This window comes from Myodes glareolus, chromosome 19, assembly GCF_982192425.1.
Source record: "Myodes glareolus chromosome 19, mMyoGla1.1, whole genome shotgun sequence".
In the NCBI taxonomy this organism is placed as follows: domain Eukaryota; kingdom Metazoa; phylum Chordata; class Mammalia; order Rodentia; family Cricetidae; genus Myodes; species Myodes glareolus.
The window spans coordinates 1,246,900-1,261,300 of NC_142044.1; positions in this window are offsets into that span (position 1 = coordinate 1,246,900).

Below are 14,401 nucleotides of genomic sequence, written 5' to 3' on the forward strand. Positions count from 1 at the left end.
AGAACAAAATAAACAAACAAGCTTGGTAGTGGTGGTCCACGCCTTTAATCCCAGCACTTGGGAGGCAGAGGCAGGTGGATCTCAGTGAGTCCAAAGCCAGCCTGGTCTACAAAGCAAGTTCCAGAACAGCCAGAGCTGTTCCACAGAGCAATTTTGTCTTGAAAAACCAAAAACAACCAACCAAACAAAAAGATAATGTGAGAGCCTATGAAGAAGGAGACCAATGATGAGAAAGAGAGAGGCCTCAGGGGAAACACCCCCTAGCAACACCTTGACCCTAAATGTCCCAACTCCAGAAATGTGAGAAAATAATTCAGTGCTGCTCAAGTCACCCTGGATGAGGTACAACTTTTTCTGGAACTGGAGTAAGAACAGTCAGTCAGTTCTTTAGGTACAGCTTTCTCCTCCACCAGCCACTCAGACGTCAACACCAAGCAGGAAGAGCTTGTTTTGTCTGCAATTGAACTCCGAGGCAGAACAGGTTACCTATTAAAAATCAGGTCTAGGCTGAATAGTGGTGAAACACTCCTTTAACCTCAGCACTCGGGAGGCAGAGGCAGGAGCTCTAGTTCGAGGCCAGACTGGTCTACATCAGCAGTAGGACCTGGCATCTGTAATGAACCCAAGTTTAGTTCCCAGATCATATGCTCAGTTCCTTTGTCAGCTTCTGAGTAACTGAGGCCACTAATTTACATAAACACTTCAGTTTTACTCAGCGGGACAGCTGCTTCTTCCCTTCCAACTAAGTCCCCAGAATATCGCCTCTGTTTTACAAACTTCAGGTCTCCCATGAGGTTTGAGACGTTATTTTTTTCCTCTCTTCCAAAGATGGTTATTTATGACCTCTGCAAAACAGTTTTTCGTTTTATTAGTTAAGTTTCACAGCATTAGAAAATATCTTAAATTTTTATTGATTTTTATTGAGCTCTACATTTTTCTCTGCTCTCCTCCCTGCCTCTCCCCTCCCCGCTTCAACTCTCCCCCAAGGTCCCCATGCTCCCAATTTACTCAGGAGATCTTGTCTTTTTTTACTTTCTACTTCCCATGTAGATTAGATCTATGTAAGTCTCTCTTAGGGTACACATTGTTGTCTAAGTTCTCTGGGATTGTGGTTTGTAGGCTGGCTTTCTTTGATTTATGTTTAGAAACTACCTATGAGTGAGTACATGTGATAATTGTCTTTCTGGGTCTGAGATACCACACTCAAAATAATGTTTTCTGGCTTCTCCATCACTGGCTCCATCCATTTTCCTGCAAAATTCAAGCTATCGTTATTTTTTTCTGCTGTATAGTACTCCATTGTGTAAATATACCACATTTTTCTTATCAATTCTTTGATTGAGGGTCATTTAGGTTGTTTCCAGGTTCTGGCTATGACAAACAACGCTGCTATGAACATAGTTGAGCATATGTCCTTGTGGCATGATTGAGCATCCTTTGAATATATACACCAAAATAGTAGGTATTATTGGGTCTTGAGGAAGGTTGCTTCCTAATTTTCTGAGAAATCACCACACATACATCCAAAGGGGCTGTACCAGCTTGCATTCCCACCAGCAATGCAGAAGTGTTGCCTTATCCCCACAACCTCTCCAGCATAAGTTGTCATCAGTGTTTTTGATCTTGGCCATTCTTCCAGGTGTAAGATGGAATCTCAGAGTTGTTTTGATTTGCATTTCTCTGATGACTAAGGATGTTGAACATTTACTTAATGAAAACATCTTAAAATTAAGCTGGAACCCTAGTAGCTACTAGAATGTTGATAAAGGGCCTGGGCTCACCTATTTTAACACCCAATGGTGATCTTATTCAGCAAATAGTCTTGCCTAAATAACACAACTTATCCAGAAAGGCATTGTAAATTCAAATTATACTAAAATGTGTGTAATTTAAAAAAAAAACAATAATCTTAGGAGATAGGAACAGTGGCATAGGTCAGTAATCTTAGCTACTTGGAAGGCTAATGGGGAAGACCCAGAGTCTGAGGCCAGCCAGGCTATATACAGTGAGACCCTGTCTCAAATAAATAAATAAATACATAATAGTAAAATACACTCAAAAATTCCTAGTTTCTAGGCAGTGGTGGCACACACCTTTAGTCCCAAAGCTCAGGAGGCAGAGAGAGGTGGTTCTCTGTGAATTTGAGGCCAGTCTGGTCCACAGAGCAGGTTACAGGACAGCCAGAGCCCTCACAGAGACACCTTGTCTTAGGGGAAAAACAAAGCAAAAAGCCCTTCTACATAAATGTAACAATTGTAAAGACTTTTAGGAATATCTTTCCAGCTTCCTATCCATGCATACAATACACACATCTTAAATGTTAATTAGCTAATCTTAATCATGCTAATATGTAATTTGGCCTGATTTTTCCCCTTTGCTTACCAACATGGCTTCCCATATTACCAAGTAACTAATATGAACACTTATGTGCTGTATTCATCAAAGAGTGCATAATATTCCTCTGTTTGTCTATATCACAATGTGTTCAAACTGATTGTTTGAACTCCTTGGTACTTCTCTCAATGTATTTATTACATTATAAACTACAATAAAATGAGTGTGCTTCACTTTTATGTATTGTCATTATTTTCTTTGAATAATCCCCTATCAAGAGATTTCACTGGATCAAAAGTCATTTACTTGACTGGTTTTTGTCTTTACTTGTGTGTACATGTATATGTGTGCCTGAACATGGGTGTGCACCCTGTGCACGTTCAAGTTCATGTGTGTGTGTGCTTGTAATTGTTTGGGTGTGTGATACAGGAAACATGTGGGGCTCAAAGGCTAATGCTGAGTGCTGGGCTTCTGATGTGGGATTTCCTTCGAATGCTGTGATTACCATTGATAACAAAAGGAACTGCTTTGGGCCTATAGCAGTGCTATAGGGGAACAGAGCTAGGTGGGGGTGGAGGGGGGAATGACAGACACACGACTAAGCTGAATCCTTGGAGAAAGGAGGCGGAGTCAGGGAAAGCCATGGGGCTGCAGCTGGAGACAGACACACTGAAACTTTGCTGGTAGGCCACGACCTCATGGTGATACACAGATTAATAAAAATGGGTTACATTAATATGTAAGAGTTAGCCAATTAAGAAGTTAGAGCTAATGGGCCAAACAGTGTTTTAAATAATATGGTTTCTGTGTGATTATTTCAGTTCTGGCAAACAGCTTTCTCCAACAGTCTTCAATCTGAACCTTGAGACAGAGTCTCTTGTTTACAATGCTTAGCCCACAAACTTCCAGGGTTTTCTGTCTCAGCCCCCCATCACACCTTAGGAGTTCTGGGCTTATAGATACATGCTACGTGTCTAGCTTTACATGGGTTCTGGGAATCTCCACTCAGGCCCTCATGCTTATGTGACAAATGCTTTACCCACCGAGCCTCCTCCCGGCCCGATCTATTTTTTGAGACAGGGTGTCATGTATCCCAGACTGGACTCAACTCTCTTGGTAGCAGAGGACCTTGAACAACTAACTGGTATTCCTGACACCGCTCCCATGTGCTAGGATGACAGGAATATGCCACCATTTCTGGCTTATACAATGCTGGGCATCAAACTCAGGGCCCTATGCATTTTATGTAAACATTCTATCAACTGAGCTACATCCCCAGCCTGCTTGTGTGCTTTTTGAAACACAATCTCACTAGTTAGCTGAAACTGGCCAAGTGTGACCTATTCTCTGTCTTTCTGCCTCAGCTTCCTAAGTGCTGGGATAATAGGTGTGTACCACCCCTTCAGGTAGATATTTATATTTTAGCACATGCTTTTGAAAACACAAATGAACAAGCAAAGAATGGTATTGCCAAATTGTCTCATAAAGTTATCTCTTGTTTGATATTCAATACTCTTGTAATCAAAGAGTACCGTCCATCTCTTCAAACTTTTACAGTATTATTGGTTTCTTAATTGTATTGCTGTGTAATAATTCACCACAAATGTAGCAACTTGAAAGTATTTCCTCTTCATCTTCTCTGGGTGAGTTGTCCAGGGAGTTGGCTGAGCCCTATTCTTGAAGGTCTCTCACAAGATTGTGATCAAGGGGTTATCCAGGGTCTGCATTTTCTACTGTATCCATTTCAACTCAAGTTGGCAGTGTTTTCATAATAAAGGTGTGGGAGGTCCTTCTGTCTATATGTTGCTTTTATTAGTTTATGAATAAAGAAACTTTCTTGGCCTGTTGATAGGGCAGAACTTAGGTAGCCAGAGAAAACTAAAATGAATGCGGAAGGGAGAAGGGTGGAGTCAGGGAGATGCCATGGAGCCACTGCCAGAGATAGATGTGCTGAAACTTTGCTGGTAGGCCACGACCTCGTGGTGATATATAGATTAATAGAAATGTGTTAAATTAAGATGTAGGAGTTAGTCAACAAGAAACTAGAGCTAATGGGCCAAGCAGTGATTTAATTAATACAGTTTCTGTGTGATTATTTTGGGTCTAAGCTAGCCAGGTGGCTGGAAACCAACAAGTGGCCCTCCCTCCAACAATAATATAATTTTCTAAAGAAAACTCCATGGGTCTTCTGTTCACTGCTTGGCATGAAATATACATGCAAAGGCCTCTTGTAGATGAGATCTTCTCTGGCTTGGGTTTCTGCTGATTTTCCTGAGAAAATAAAGACACTGACTTCCTACATTATCTTTGGTTTAAATGAAAGGCTCCTGGAGATATAGTCTTAATCTCTTTAGGAGGAGCGGACAGCTCTGTGAATGACTGCAATCCTGATTCTACTAACACTGTGCTCAAAGCAATTTGGATTTTATCATGCTCCTCAAAATTCACCTAGCTGATGATAATTCCTTGATCTCAAAGCCACTCCATTTTGAGGGTTTGTTTTCTTTTTTCTGTTAGCAACACCCTATTACCAGGTCCCTAAATACCCAGATCAGTTATCTATCCCTAAGGAGCAATATCGCCACAACTGTAGCAACTTAACACAATACATAGCATCGCATGGTTCTTGTGAGTGAGGAGTGTGAGCATCTCAGAAAGTGTTAGTTAGGACTGAGGATTGTTTGGTGTTCAGTCAGAGGAAATCTATTTCCAGACTCTTGAGAGTGTTAGCAAGATTCTCTTCTTTCTGGCTTGTCACGCTGGCTGGAAAATCCAGACTTAGAATCTTGTTTTCTTGCTGTCTGACAGAAGACCACCCCAGTCCCTGGGCACTGTGCCTCTCCTTAAGGAAAGTTATTGTAACAGGGCCCTGAGACCTTAGCACAACTGCCTCCATGGTGGAAGTATCTTTCAGGCTGCAAAACTTAGCATATACACAGCACCAACTGCCAAAACTAAAACAAAGGCCTAATCCATCAAAGTCCATATAGTCCTGGAAACGTCTCTAAATGTACTAACCTTGCTTTTGGCTTCTGAAGTTCTGCTTCTGGCTAACTGTACTTGTTAACTGAAGTATGTCAACTCAGAACTTGGTTTTTGTGCTGAAAATCACATCCTGAAAAAAGGTTTGGCATTATACTGGGATCCAAACAGCCAGGATGGTAGTCACCCGGCTAGTAAAGATTTTCTATTGCTTAAACTCATGTCCAAGCAGCCTTCTCTTATATTTCTGCTTGTGAGCTCAGCCTTTAATGGCTGAGCCATCTCTCCAGCCGGCAAGCAGCCTTCTCTACCACACACCAGCTATTTCACCAAAGCCAGTACGGGAAAGAGAAAGCAGCCAGTCTACCAGCAACATGGAGACTGCATTCAAGAAGGGACATACCCTTTTGTCATATACTAGAAGGAAGCCACCCATATCCCTGCTCCTGAAGGATTTGATTAGGTCAAGAACTGAGGGATATCTTAGCCTGCCACAAAATATTGATGTCCTGTGTGTGTGTGTGTGTGTGTGTGTGTGTGTGTGTGTGTGTGTGTGTGAATATTTAATAGTCTCCATATTCACATTAAGTTAATATAAACTATTTTCTTAAATCTGTCCTGAAGCATTATGCCAGATACAGCATATAGTATGGTGGTGAGCAAAAACAGACACAGTTTCTGTCCTGTGGAAAATATAGTGGGCAGAGAGAAAATGATTGTATGAGTAAACAGGAAATTAGACCAGGTGTGGTAGTGCACACCTTTAATCCCAGGGCTCAGGGGGCAGAGGCAGGTGGAGTTCTGAGTTCAAAGCCACCTTTGTGTACATAGCAAGTTTCAAGTTGCCTGGGGCTAGCTATACAGTGAGACCCTGTCACAAAAGAAATTTTACAACTTCGACGAAGAATAAGAAATTTCACAGTGCTGTGGAACTGTGCACCGTGAGCAAATAAACTGATCTCATGGATGGGCACAGCTTCTGAGAGAGAAAGGTACTTTTTGCAGGAGATATAAAAATTACATGGTAAATCACTAGAAAAAGCCAGGAAATGAATAGCGCGCATGAAGAAGAGAACCTACAAGGAGCTGGAACTACAGCATCTGAGGGCTGAGGAATGAAAAATTGAAACAAGGAAACCAAGACATGCTTCCTGCTCTGCTCCCTCCTCTGAGGTTGACACTGATGTATGTATTCCGTTTTTTTGTTTTGTTTTGTTTTTTGGTCCTCATACTTACAAATTCTTCTCCGTCCCCCGTTTTTCTCTGGCTACCAACAATCCAAACTCATCCTTCAAGTTGAAACCTAAGCATGTTGCATTTAGTGTTTCTACGCCCATCACATCCTCAGTGACACCAAACACTTCATCATTCCTGACAGAGGTTGGTCCTGTGGGGAGCAGGTTGTTAGTCAGTGCTCTTGAAGCTGATCCGTGCAAAGAGGAAGAGGGAGTTTGGACAGCAAAATGCAGAACTGAAAGTTCTCAACCAGATCCGTGGAGAGCCTGGGACATGAGAAAGTCCTTGGGTTTGTATCAAGCTGCTGCCAACAGCCCAGAACTACATATTCCACCAGGCTAATGAATCCTTGAAAGAAAGATGACTTTGGCTGAGGAAGTTTCTCTCAGTAATTTCTCCAAAAGTATGACAAGTCAGGGCTGTCTTCTGCCATTATTCCATGTTAAGAAATAAGTCATTCTTGAAGAGGGACCTAAGGACCCACTGGTCACAGCTATCCCTGTATCAGTTCCAAGCTCAAATCAACTGTCATCTACTACCTTGTATTAAGGAAGGCTGTTGTCCTCGCCTGGTTTCCAGGATTTTGTTTATTTTTTGTTCGATTGTTTTTGAGATGGGTTTTTCTGTATAGCTCTGACTATCCTGGAACTCACTGTCTGGCCTCTAACTCACAGAGATCCGCCTACCTCTGCCTTCCTGGTACTCAATAAAGGCAGAGTTCTGTTTCTTGTTTGGGGCTTGTTTTTTTTTGTTGTTTGTTTCTGCTTATTTTTCTTTCAGTTTTGAGGGTATTTTGAGGTCAGAGATCAGATATTTAAAAGCAAAGTGTTGGGATTTAATAAAAATCTGGTAACTGAAAGGTTGGATAAATGGTGGAAGGAGTTTGCGTCACAAAAACCACAGAACCCTTACTGAAATAGTCGGCTGTTGTTTGAAGGTTGATTTTATTTTTAATCATGTTTTTGTATCTATATGAGCATATTCTAAGTGTGGGGCCTGCCCATGGAGGTCACAGGCATCAGATCTTCTGGAGCTGGAGTTAGAGATAACTGTAGGTCACCTGTTGTGGTTGCTGGCAATCAAACTCAGGTCCCCTGGAAGAGCAATATGTGATCTTAACTCCTTAGAATTCTTGCCACCCTTGTGTTCCCATTTGGTGGTGCCATTTGGGAAGGTTGTGGAGGAATTCTTAGGTAAGGGGGCCTTGCTGGAGGAAGCCAGTCTGGGAAGGTGGAGCTTGAGAGTAACAAGCCTGCTTCTAGTCCTGGTCCCTGTGCTTCCAGAACCAAGTTGTGAGAAACTGCAGCTGCACCCTCCTGCTGCCATTAGCTATACATCATGTGTATAGCACCCTCTCAAACTAAGAACCAAGAAAAAGCCTTCCTCCTTCTTTCTTGTGTGTGTGGTATGTTTATTGCTTGTTTGTTTGTTCAAGACAAGGTCTCACTATGGCACTGGATGCCCTAGAACTCAGTCTTATGCAAACCAAGGTGTCCTCAAACTCACAGAGATCTGCCTGTCTCTGTCTCTCAAGTGTTGGGATTAAAGGTGTGTCCTACCATGACCAACTTCTTCTGGTATTTTATCACAGAAACAAGAAAAGTAACCAGGGCCAATGAGATGGGTCAGGGTGTAAAGGTATTTGCCAAGCCTGAACTCCATAATGTATGCTATGGCACACAATATACACAAGCAAATAAATGTAAAAAAATTTTCTAGAAGAAATAAATTTTTGACAGGGTTTAGCTATATAGTACAGTCTGTACACATTGTTTTTTAGATTTAGAAATATAAATGGTTGCCTACATGTATGTATGTATGCATACCATGTGTGCAATTCCTGCAGTGACCTGAAGAGGGCATTGGATCCCATGGAACTGGATAAAGTTAAGGTTAGGAGCCACCATGTGGGTCCTGGAAACTAAACCTGGGTCCTCTGTAAGAGCAAGTGCTCTTAACCACTGTGCTATCTCTCCAGACCTGGCCTTGACTCTCAATCCTGTTGCCTAGAGCACTTGAGTGCTAGGAGTAGAGGTGTGTACCATAATACCATACCTAGACCTACAGGGGCTTAACAGACTTGTTTTTAGTGAAGTGCAAATTAAGTTGGTCTTAATAATAAAAACCCAGAGTCAGATATTGGGGTAAATGCTGAAAGATCAGAGAAGTAAAGGAGCCAGCCACTAGATAGACTTCTTACCTCTACCAAATCCTCAGATGGAAGGACTGAGCTCCTGTCTCCTCCTGCTTTATTTTCCTCTCTCTGACCAGCCATGTCACTTCCTGTCAGGTGTGTGCCTCCCAAGTGCTGGGATCAAAGGTGCATGCCACAATGGCCTGGGCTCTGTGGCTAACTAGTGGCTAGCTCTGCCCTCTGATCTTCAGGCAAACATTATTTGTTAGACAAATGAAACATCACATCAGGCATTTTGTCATAGCAACAACACAGCAAAAGCAGCCAATGTAGCACCCAATCTGTAGTAACACATTACATCAACTCCAGCAAATTCATACATGCACTAAATGCAAGAAATGACTGCACAGTATAAGATGTGTCCCCAGAGGGTCAAGAGCAGTTCTGATTTTAGATCTGAGCTCAGTCCCATAAACACTGAGTAACACTTAACCGTCTCTCTTTAAAACTACTGGCTTCTTCAGGTGGTGGTGGCACATGCTTAATTCCATCATTTGGGTGGCAGAGGCAGGAGGATCTCTGTGAGTTCGAGACCAGTTTGGTCTACAAAATGAGTTCCAGAACAACCAGGATTGCACAGAGGGACCCTGTCTCAAAAAACAAAACAAACAAATAAAAAAATTTACTGGCTTCAAAGAGTACTTCTTCAGGCTCTTTGAAACAAACAAACAACAAAAATTGAAAGGAAACTTTCAGACTAAAAACATTTAGCTATATTTAATACACTACTATTTAAGCATGACAGTGCCAGGAATTCCACCCTCAGGGAAATAATGATGAATATTTATTTAGTTGCTAGCATGTTCTGACGATATTTGATGGCAACACAAAATCTATCAATAGTCTCTCCAACAATAAAGTATATACAATCACAAGAGAAGGCACTAGAGATGGCATAGCAGTTAAGAACACAGGCAGCTCTTACAGAGGATCCAGGTTTGTTTCCCAGCACCCAGACAGGTGACTCACAAGCAACCACTTGTAACTCTAACCCCCTGGATACCTGGTGCCTCTTCTGGCTTCTGTGGGTACTGCATGCACAAGGTGTACTTAAACATGTAGGCAAAACAGAACTGGTCTGTGGGTTGGTGGTCCTGCTGTGGTTCCCTTGGGAATGGGCTGAGACTCATTGGAAATTCTGGGTCTTCTGGGCTAGGTTGGGAGGTTCTTGATTAGGCTGGAGGCTCTGCTGAATGTCAGGTGACCGTGGGTAGAGAGTGCTTGGCAGAAGGAATTAAGATATAAAATAGCATGAAATACACATAAAACTCTTTTTTTGAAAAAAAAAATCACAGAGATGAGCAATATAACTTCTTGCCATTCTGCCATTTAATTGACAGCTGGAGGCCAAAAAGGAATAGGTTTTTTTAATTTTTTTTTTTGAGGTTGTTCTGACTGGTAATTTTCCTGTGTTTGGGTGAATAGCCACATATCCATGTGTTGTGGTATTATTGTAACTAGGCAAAGATGTGTTACATTTGTTTATGCTGCAGAATATTACTTTAACTGTACAAAGGTGTTACTTTTGTTTATGTTGCATTTGTATGATCTAAAGATTGTGTTTAATTATGTAAAGATGTGTTATATTTGTTTTACCTTGCCTGCCTAAGCCACCTGATTGGTCTAATAAAAAGCTGGACAGCCAATAGCTAGGCAGAAGAGAGGATAGGTGGGGCTGGGTGTAACATGACGGGGGCCGGCTTGTTGGGGCTTCTGTCCCGCCCGGTACCCCAACAGCTGGCAAATCCCAAAGAGAAATTACACACAGGACTCCATAAGGTTATAAACTGATTGGCCCATTGAGTCAGGCTTCTTATTAGTCCTTGTAACTTATATTAATCCATTATCATTATCTATGTTAGCCATAATGGCTCAGTACCTTTTCCAGCAGGGGCAGCTTACATGTTGCTTCTTCAGTGATCTGCGCAGGAGTTGCTGAGGAACCTCCTTGCTTCCCAGAATTCTCCTGTTCTCATTGCATCACCTCTACTTCCTGTCTGGTTTTCCCACCTATACTGCCTGCCTGGCCAATCAGCGTTTTATTAAAATATGATTGACAGAATACAGACAATTCTCCCGCATCAGCTGGGGGCAGAGAGAATAAATAGGAGAAAGAGGAACCAACAAGGAGAGGAGACACCTGTGGCAAAAACTCAGACAGCCGTTGCCAACAGACAAGAGAAACAGTGAGAGTAAGAGCTATAGGTGGAAAACAGGTGATAAGCCCCGAGGCAAAAGGGAGATAAGGAGAAACCGGTTAATTTAAGATGAAAGAGCTATCCAGAAACGTGCCTAAGCTAGACTACACATTCAAAAGGAATAGTACGTCTCTGTGTAGTGACTTGGGAGCTGTTGGTGGCCCAAAAGAACCTGGTACATGTGGACAGGACAGCATTAGTGTGTTGTGGGATATTTGATCACACTGTGAACCCCAAGCATACACTAATTAAATAAAAATCAACCTTGGGTCAGAAGGCAGAGCCAGCAACTAGTTAACAGAAAGTAACCATAGAGTCAGAAGGAATTTGGAAGACAGACACACACAGGAAGTAGTAAAGAGGAACTTGGAGGGTGGAACTCTTTTTTTGGTTTGGGGTGCTGGAAAAACACTTTCTTGCTGGGCTGCTGGCTAGAGAAAGGTCAGCTGGTTGCTTCTCAGCCTCTCTGAGCTAGCAAATTTTCACCCCAACATCTGACTCCCAAGTCTCTATTGGTAATTAGAACAATAGAGATTTAGTTAAAAACTACATATGGGGGCAGTGGCAAGAGGCAGTTCCAGTGGGTCACAGAGTCCCTCAGGGCTTCAGCCTGAGCAGCTGGGCAGGGATTGTGGAACTGAGGTCAGCAGCTGAAATAGCAGTAGATTCAGGAACAGCCACAGTGCCTATAGCAAAACACTAGTGAGAGATACAAAGACAGAGACATGAAATTGGGGGTACATGTTGAGAGGCCATGTGAAGGGAGTTAGAGGGAACTGGTGAGTGGATTGTACAAGTATGACATTCTTAAGAATTAAGATATTTTTAATTAAAAAGATCTTGCCAGTAAAATTGATAAATTTTAAATATTTGTTTTATGTAACAATACAATTGCATGTGCATATTCATATATAAACCTGTAAAATATTGTCCCCATAATAAACAATAGTATAATGCTGAAAAATTCTGTTCTTCAAAATCATGGGTGGGAAAACACTTTGCTTGAAATTCACTTTTGCAGGACCCGGGCTGAGTTTTTGCTTGTCTGGGAGGGAGTTAAATGAGAAATGTCGCCAGTGTGTGGATGCGCTTTAACACTTGGTAACGCTATTTAGGAAGGTTATGGAACTTTAGGCTGTGGAGCCCTGCTGGAAGAAGCGAGCCACTGGGGGAGGGTGTCGAGGGGTATAGCCACCCCTCTTCCAGTTCCCTCTCCTTACTTCTTGTGACTGAAGATGTGATCTCTCGTTTTCCTCCTGTCGTGACTCCATGCCCTCATCGACCCCAACCCTCTGAAACCAGAAGCCAAATAAATTCTTTCTTCCACAATGTGCTTTTGGTCATAGTACTTTATCACAGCAATAAAAATTGTTTGAGTTTTTGTTTGAAGTGGGGCTTGGCTGGAAGTCGGCTTCCTCCTACCCTAGCTGCCTGACCTCCCAACTTCCCTTGCATCTCTTTAATACTTTCCTCAAACTTCTTGGTCCCTATCCCTTGTCCCTACGTAACCACTGATTTGCTGTCACTGCAGATCAGTTTTCACTTTCTAATTATACCCAAATGGAACCATACACCATGTACTTTTTGTCTGGCTCCTTTCATTCAGCATTAACAGATACATTCATGCTGCTGTATAAGTTTATAGTTCATTCCTTTATGAGTGACAGGCCCAGGTCACTCAGAAAAAGCACTCCTCATTTCCAACTCAGAACTTCTCATTAAGGGTTTCAGCACACTTTACACTTCATTTTATCTTGGTCATTCTCAAGGAATTAGGGCTCTTCATCTTAGACCAGAGCTAGTATTCCATCACGTGCACTTCTGTTTGGCCTTGAGTCTTCCAAAGTCCTGATTCATTTAAATCTTAATCTAATCTTTGTGCTGTTGTAATTAATAAACCTAACTTTCTGGAAATACAGTTATATTATTACAGGTTTTCTCAACTATCACAAATGCTCAAAGCTACACTGAATGGATACCAGTAGGATGTGACCCCACTTTTTTTGTTTTTAAAATATAAATGCATGGTGGATAAAGATATTGTTCGGTAGGGGAGTGCTCGTCTACCATGCTTAAGGCTCTGGGTTCAATCCCCACCAAGACCACAAAAACAAAGTACATATAGTTGTACATACACAAAGAGGAGGGAGAGAGGGAAATGGGATAATGAGTATGTCCCTGATACCAAATACAGCAAATGGGGAAAAACCAAGACAATATGATCTTACTAAATCATATTTACTTGTGAGACTGCCAAAAGGGACTGGCATGCTCACCTCAATTACTATAATCATTTAATTCATAAATCTGTAGGTGATAATCTAGAATGATCAGTAGAACTTCTACCCCTTGTGTCCGGAACCAACACAAATATGTGGGGTTATAGATCTTATTCCAAAAATATGAAGGGGATTTGCTAATTTTTAGAGTTCATGCAGACCCCATACTTAGGTTATGGCCTTTATAATTCAGTCCATAATTATAAGCCTGCATATAACTCAGTAAGAGTGGCTTCTTACAAAACTCCACTCCACCCATTAATCATAATACTCATTACAATACTGACGCAAAGTAGGTCAAAATACATTAATAGAATTTTAGTTTGTATTTACTTCAGTTGCTTACATGTTAATTATCATTTAATGAGAGACACTGTTCACTTTTAGCAAAATCAAAACTTAAATCCTAAGGAAGCCCCCAAGTATTTTTATAATTAAGAACTGAAGAAGCGCCTCATTTATTTATTTTTGGTGCCTTGCATATGTTCTGCAAGCCTGCTCCATCACTGAGCGACATTCCCCAGCCCACCTAATTTCCTTTTAATGCTACATTCAACTGTCGGGCAACACATGCAACTCTCTTTGTGTTTTATGAAAGCTTAAAATAATACGCCACAAGGAAGCTTCCTCTGCATATAAATACAACCTAATGCACTTCGTCTCAATATTTCCTATTAAGGCTACAAATTAGTAGGAAAATAATAGTGCCGCCCACGGGCTTGCCAGACTTTTTAATTCTGGAGTCTGACAACAGGCAGTAGGAGTGAATGAGCCAACGGACACACACGTTGGCAACTGGTAAATGCTAGTCCGCCCCGAAGAAATACTCAATTTGTGAGTTACACGTGCCGCGGTCTCAGACTAGATGGAGCCCCCTCGGGAAGCATTCAACCGACCGGTGACCTTAGGGTGAAAAAGTCGCTCAACTCTGCAGGAAAGCGCGGGGAAAGCCTGCTCATACACGGGAGTACCTCCCCGCTCCCAGAGCACCCGGGCCCGCAGGGCTCTGGCTACCATGCCTCCGCTCCCGCTTCCCCAGTTCCACAGCACCGCACGCCGCCCACCGCACCCTGCGGAAGGGAACCCCGAGGCCGGCGACAGGCCGGCCCCGCCCACCGCGCTCACGTGACCCGCGCCCCGCCCACCGCGCCCACGTGACCCGCGCCGGCCTCCGCGCG